The sequence below is a fragment of the Carya illinoinensis genome, chromosome 4, assembly GCF_018687715.1.
Source record: "Carya illinoinensis cultivar Pawnee chromosome 4, C.illinoinensisPawnee_v1, whole genome shotgun sequence".
Lineage (NCBI taxonomy): Eukaryota > Viridiplantae > Streptophyta > Magnoliopsida > Fagales > Juglandaceae > Carya > Carya illinoinensis.
Window position 1 is genome coordinate 27,450,927 of NC_056755.1, and position 7,655 is coordinate 27,458,581.

General features: G+C 37.4%; 1 non-coding gene across 1 annotated transcript; it reads right to left on the reverse strand.

Moving 5' to 3' along the window:
• Nucleotides 1-1,172: 1,172 nt before the first annotated feature.
• LOC122308628 lies at nt 1,173-1,275 on the reverse strand. Its single transcript, XR_006242147.1, has one exon. It is a non-coding gene; the product is annotated as a small nucleolar RNA R71 (small nucleolar RNA).
• Between the last annotated feature and the right edge of the window lie 6,380 nt (nt 1,276-7,655).

Here is a 7,655-nt window from a genome sequence, read left to right on the forward strand (position 1 = left end):
GCGACTATTTTTCTTGATCTTAAATGCTAAATCTTCCAATTAAGCGGAATCATTATTCTAGTTTAATTGAAATAAATCGATCAGAAACAATATCATAAATTATTAGACGGATCCTCGCAACCTTAGTCTTTCTCCATATCAATTCATTTTATCATTTTAGTTTGATTCAGTTATTTTATTAATCTTCATTCAATTGCACGTTTCTTTTAGTAATTTCATTTCATTGTCTAAATTTATTTTCTTTATCACAAAAGTCAATCTCTGTGGATTCGACCCTGTAAGATACTACAACACCTATATACTTGCAGGTAAAACTGCACTAAATTTTTGGTTCATTAATTTGAGTCAAAGTTTAGGCGCAACAAGTTTTTGGCTACGTTGCTGGGGATTGCCACGTGTGATAATTTTTTTTTTAAAAAAAAAAGAACAAAAAAATTATATTTTAGAAATCTTTTGCTAATTTTCTCATATTCATTTTACAGGTACAATTTTTGTTATTTTGACGGGAAATAGAGCAAGTAACATTGCTTCCATATTCATACCATTTGGTAATCTCGTTCCAAAATTTTTTTTTTTACTTTCTTGCTTGTTTTGCATTTTATTTTTTTTAGTCTTTGAATGTGCTTGATCCTCTATGATGAATGATCTCGTGGCAACGTGATCAAACGGGTAGATTGAGAAGAGAGGAAATTGTTTAAAAAGAATTGGTTGATACTTTGTCTGGTTATTCTAAAAATTCTCATTCTAATACCATGGCTGATAATCATAGTGTTCATGATGAACTCAAAAATGAGGAGGCACAAAATAATCCACCAATGAGGACTTTGCGCGAGTATTTGCAGCCAACAAGGACAAATACTCCATCTTGCATGATTTTTCCTACGAATATGGGAAATTTTGATTTAAAACCAAGAGTAATCCACTTACTTCCCAAGTTTCATGGCTTAGACTCAGAAAGTCCTTATTTGCATCTGAAAGAATTTGAAAAAGTTTGTGCAACTTTACAAACCAAAACTATCAATGATGATGTTAGATTAAAGTTGTTTCCATTCTCTTTGAAAGAAAAAGCTAAAAATTTGTTGAATTCCTTGAGACCAAGATCTATTGACACATGGCAAGAAATGCAAAGAGAATTTCTAAAAAAGTTTTTTCCTACTCATAGGACCAACACTCTTCGCAGAAATATTATGAATTTTTCTCAAAAAGAAAATGAAACATTTTTTAGTGTTGGGAGCGTTTTAAAGAATTATTGCTAACTTGCCCACATCATGACTATGAGACTTGGTGCACCATTAGTTTTTTTTATGAAGGTTTAACATCTCAAATGCGTCAGTTTGTAGAAATGATGTGTAACGGTGAATTTTTAAATAAAGATCCTAATGATGCTTGGGACTATTTTGACCAGTTAGCTGAAAATGCCCAATCATGGGATAACATCGTTCTGATCGGTCAAATAAGCCCAAACTCAGTGCCATGTCTCAAGAAGGTATGTATGTCCTTAAAAGGAAATGATGATGTGAATGCTAGGATAGCAAGTTTGACAAGAAAAGTTGAAGCCATGGAACTTAGGAAGGTAAATTTGGCAAAGGCCATTGAAAAAGAAGAAGAGAATTGTGGCATATGTGAGATTAGTGGACACCTAACTCAGGATTGTCCAACAATCCCCGCTTTTAAAGAGGTGTTGCACGAACAAGCAAATGTCATGAATTCTTGAGACCGTTTTCTTCCCCTTATTCGGAAACGTATAATCCTGGATGGAGAAATCACCCCAACTTTAATTGGAGGAATGAGTCCAATTCAAATCAAAATCCTCAAGAGTCGTCTTCTTCTACTCCTTATGTGCCTCCACATAAGAAAACCTTTGGGGAGACATTACAAACTTTTATGCAAAGACGGGCCAATATCAACACTCAAATAATACAGGCCATTACTGAGATGAGAAGTTCTATTAGCAACTTTAACTCTGCATTCCATGCTCAAGAAAAGGGTAAGTTTCCTCTCAACCTCAGCCTAATCCCAAAGGTAAATGTGAGGTAAGAAATTCAAATCCTTCTGATTCAAAATTTGAACATGCCAAGTTCATCATCACTCTACGCAGTGGAAAAATAATTGATAAGAGTATTTCAACAACAAAAGTTGATGAGACCACCAATTCTTTAAATTCTAAGAGTGATGGTGAACTTGACAAGGTTGAGCTAGATATGCCTGTGAAAGCCCCAATACCTGCCCCATTTCCCTAAAGGTTGCAACATTCTCACAAATTGGTTCAAAATGCTGATATTCTTGAAATTTTCAAACAAGTAAAAATCAACATTCCTTTGTTGGATGCAATCAAAAAAATTCCATCGTATACTAAATTTTTGAAAGATTTGTGCATAGTGAAGCGTACGATAAAAGTGCAGAAGAAGGCTTCTCTCACTGAGTAGGTAAGCGCCATCCTCCAGAACAATTCTCCACCAAAGTACAAAGACTCGGGTTGTCCAACAATTTCCTGCATGATTGGAAATTTTCAAATTGAAAAAACTTTACTTGACCTTTGAGCTAGTGTTAACCTCATACCCTACTCGGTATATGAGCAGTTGGGTCTTGGTGAACTTAAACCGACCAAGGTAACACTCCAACTTGCTAACCGTTCAATTAAAATACCGAGAGGGATAGTTGAGGATGTGTTAGTTCAAGTAGGCAAATTTTATTTTTCAGTGGATTTCATTGTTTTAGACACAGAACCTATCTTTGATGTTTGCACTCAAATTCCTATAATTTTGGGTCGGCCATTCCTTGCGACTTCAAATGCTTTAATAAATTGTAAGAGTGGTGTGATGATAATTTCTTTTGGCAACACGACTTTGGAGTTGAATATTTTCAATCTTTGTAAACAACCTGGTGATGATGATAATGTGCATTAAGTAAATCTGATCCAAACTCTTGTTCAAAATAAATTTGATTTGTCAATTCTTTTTGACCCTCTTGAGGCTTGTTTGGTTCATGGTGAAAATTTTAATGATGATTTTGTGCTTGCATCTGTGAATTTTTTGCTAGAATCTACTCCTATAAGGGATACTGATAAATGGAGAACACATTTTGAGGAATTACCACCTCATGATGTCGTGTCTCTCCCCTCAAGTGTGCAAACACCACAACTCGACTTGAAACCTCTACTTGCTGATCTCAAATATGCATTTTTAGGCCAAGCAAAAATATTACCAGTGGTTATCTCATCAAAACTGGATGAAATTCAGGAGAGAAAATTAATTGGTGTTCTCATTGAATACAAAGAGGCAATAGGATGGACCATAGCTGATATCAAAGGTATCAATCTTTTGATTTGTACCCACAGGATTTATCTAGAGGACAATTATAAACCCTCTAGAGAGATGCAGCGTAGACGGAACGCCAACATGAAAGAGGTTGTCAGAGCAGACGTGTTAAAACTTTTGGATGTAGGGATCATTTATCCTATTTCTGATAGCAAATGGGTTAGTCCCATGTAGGTGGTACCCAAGAAATCTGGTGTGACTGTAGTTAAGAATGCTGATAATAAATTGATCCCAACTAGAGTTACTACTGGTTGGCGTATGTGCATCAACTATAGAAAACTGAATTTTGTCACTAGAAAGGATCATTTTTCCCTACCATTCATGGATCAAATCATTGAACGTGTAGCGAGCCATAAATTCTATTGCTTCCTAAATGGTTATTCTTGATATAACCAAATTGAGATTGCTCTTGAAGATAAAAAAAAAAAAAAAGACCACTTTTATATGTCCATTTGGTCATTGAAATATTCATGGATGATTTTTCTATTCTTGGTGATTCATTTGATGAATGTTTGACTCATTTGGAAAAAGTTCTGATTAGATACAAAGAAAAGAATTTGATTTTAAATTGGGAGAAGTGTCATTTTATGGTCACTCAAGGGATTGTTCTTGGTCACATTGTTTCTTCTCAAGGTTTTGAAGTGGACAAGGCCAAAATTGAATTAATTTTTAAATTACCCATCCCAAAGAACATCAGGGATGTCAGATCCTTTCTAGGCCATGCAGGTTTTTACAAGAGGTTCATTAAAGACTTCAGCACAATTTCTAGACCTTTGTGCAATTTATTGTCGAAGGAAAATTCTTTTGTGTGGACTTATGATTGTGAGTTAGCTTTTACAAAGCTAAAATGTATGTTGATTTCAACCCCAATTATGCGATCACCTGATTGGAACTTACCGTTTGAGATTATGTATGATGCTAGTGATTATGCTGTTAGAGCTGTGTTGGGCCAACGTAAGGACAAAAAGCCTTATGTTATTTATTATGCAAGTAGAACTTTAAATTGTAACGCCCCCAAATCCTCACGCACGGACACGGGAAAATCGAGACATCCAGATGATGACATCACGGGTCACCACCCTATCGACGAGTGTCAAGTGTGTGTATAAGCAACAAATGTGCACGAAGAAACACGCAGCAGATAACGAAAGTCATAACTAAGTACTAGAATTTTTCTTAGTTTAATACAAAGCTGTTCAAAACATACATATTAAAATATTACAAAACACAAATATAGTTTCAAAGCCAACTATAAAGAATAACTCCAACTCAGAACTCTGGCGGAGCCGCATCCTCGAGCTCAGCCTCCTCCTCCTCCTCGAACTCTACACCAAAAACTACAGTACCAAAAATGATGTCGTAGGTAAGTAAAATCCAAATACCACTAGATAAAAACATATTAACTCAAACAACATGCATGAAAGAATGCAATGCACATGTCCCTTAAAACCATATTTTTTTCCACACACGCCAAAAATCCCATTTGGCCCCAAAACATATTATTTTCCAAAACACGTCAAAAGTCTCATTTGGCCCATATCCAACTCAATTCAATAACCAATTAACCAGTATGCACCATGACCTCCCCTAGGAGTCATCCGCACACCCTAGCTCCTGTGTCACACCGCAGGTAACGACCACGCGTATGACACCTAAACGAGCGATGCCTAGTTCCGTGCCCCATACGTTCGTAGCCAAGCATCCTCTAGCCCTTGCCAGCGAAGGGCCACGGAGTCGGTGCGTAGAGCGTTACCATCCCGCCCTCTCCCATTGTCGCCCAGTGACAACTCAGGGGACATCACTCAGTATTTTATGCTCTCAAGTGAACAGAGGAGCTCCATCCCGGCTTGGGGTCGTCATACACACGCACCCGAAAATCCATTTACGCCAACAAAGCATGATTTTCTCAATTAAATAAAATGCACGTGCATGCACCATGTAAATGCAATCTCAATGCACAAAACAACCAACCAACCATAAATCAACAAATCAAGCAACTCCATCCTCAATCCATCCGACCCCCGAACTCCTCGGACTCAATCCGAAATCAACCAACCAACAGCAAATATTTATTGTAATAGAAAAATATATTTAAATCTAAAAGTAGAGTTTGAAAAATACTTACAGTGCTATACGGTATTTTTCAAAAACTCGCGGTGTTGCAAAAGGCGGAGGAAAAGCAACGTAATAGTGTATTTTACAATGTGGTCGTGGGTAATAAATTACCCACTTTCGAACGAGGACAAACCAGGACACAAAATTGATAGAGAATGGCCTTGAGATGTTTATGAAGCTAAAGGAAGTGAGCTTTGGCCATGGGTGGTGGTGGAAACGGTGGTGGAAGGCCAAAAATGGGCTAAACGGAGTTGAGCTCATGGGAGCTGTTCCGGCAATGGATCGGCGCCGAAATTAGGTGGGTTAGGTTGGCAAGAGGTAGAGGAAGAAGCTGTGAAGAGGTGGTGGTCGGAGGTGGAGCGACATCACCGAAAACGGCAAAAAGCCGTGCGGCTTGGATGGGGCGTAGGAGGCTAATGGCTGGCCGGATGGCGGAGATATTTGGTGGGGGTGATCACCGGCCGCAGGGGGAGATTTTGGTGGGGGTGGTGCCGGCCACGTCGCCAGTGAGCTGCGGGTCTAGGAGGCTGGGCCGAACGGCGAAGGGGAGAGGGAAGAGAGAGAAACTGGCGCACGGGAGGAGAAGAAGAAAGAAGAAGAAAAAAAAAAAAAAAGAACAAAGAAAAAGGGAAAGAAAAAGGAAAGAAAAAGGGAAAAGGGAAAAAGAAAAGATGAGGGAAAGGAAATGAGGTCCAGTCCTCACTTCCGGAATCCAAAAACCGAACCGCCGAAAACGATTTTAAAAACCATAAAAGGACTAAAATAAATTAAACACCACATCAAATAAATTAAAAAACTAATTAAAATACAATAATTTAAAATAAATAAACCAATATATTAATTAAATAAAAAACACACCTTCAGTGAAAATACACGTAAAAACGGGTCATCACATCCTCCCCCTTAAAAACAAATTTCGTCCTCGAAATTTGTAAGATCAAATACCAGCGCCAAAAAGATACAGGATACAACTCTGAACATAATTGAGACATACATATCATCGACAACTCCCAGCCAATCTAATGGTTATTATCTTCACACCATAAATTACTAATATCAACGACGTCTCTGCTTTACCTTCCAAAATTTCATCTCATTCCAACTTTGGTAACGTAATAGCCACTTCCAAAGTTAACCATCAATAAACGAAATTTGCATGACCAAAGATCAATCTCCCATTAAAACTTCGAATCACTACTAATTCTTCAAAATCAATACACAATTTGAACTTCGAAGTATTTCCAAAAATCATGCTTTCGCGCGCACTCTTATAACTCACCAAAATACATAAAGGCTATATCCTCAAAATTAATATCACGAAGTACAAGCTCAATCCACACCTAATCACAAGAAAACCTTTACCACATTTCCATAGGAAATCATACACCTCCAAAACCCACAAATCTCCATTCATTCCTCAGTTGGCCATCGCTGCCCTAAACAAAAACCAACATTAAGCAAAAATACATACATTGATTGATGACAGAAACCAGTACTAATCAACCTCCAAGCCCCAATTTGAAAACACATAACATCATCTCAAAATACACCTGTCTCTTCTGAAGATAAGGAACATCTCCAAAAGGCCCAAGTCCTTTCCAGCCAACCAACGAGAGCGCCTATAACCTCTATCCGATATCCCACACTTCAAGCTCATTACCTATATTTTGAATAATATCTAATCTTGCAATAACTAACTCGCTGTAAACTACCATTGACTTCACCTAGACATAAACAAAACGTTCTTGGTAACTCACCCACCTACTTGTACTCTCAAAAACTCTAGTTTTAGCACAACTGATTCCTTCAATAGCACTTCACAAATAAATCTCAAGATAGGCCATACTGTTTAAATCTTCAATCTATCAAAAACTATTAAACAACACTCATGGATCCTAATGCTTTATTATATGATTATGCTACCCACCGTTGGTGTATAAGTTTCAACTTCCAACATTTCCAAGATTACATACCACACATGGTGACCTAACAATCTCTTTTCAAGTTAATTAACAATATCCCTAATTCTCCCAACTAGATACTTGATCTCCAAAGAAAAGTATAGCCTCACAAATTTAAATTCCTATGACTTCAAGTCACAATTAATTCTCAAGATAAACACAACAGTTGTTTCAAACCATCATCCCAAAGGATAACCCGCTTCGACGACACATTCCGTTCAACTTACCAAACAACTCAAAGCCAAAATCTCTTGAATTTAAT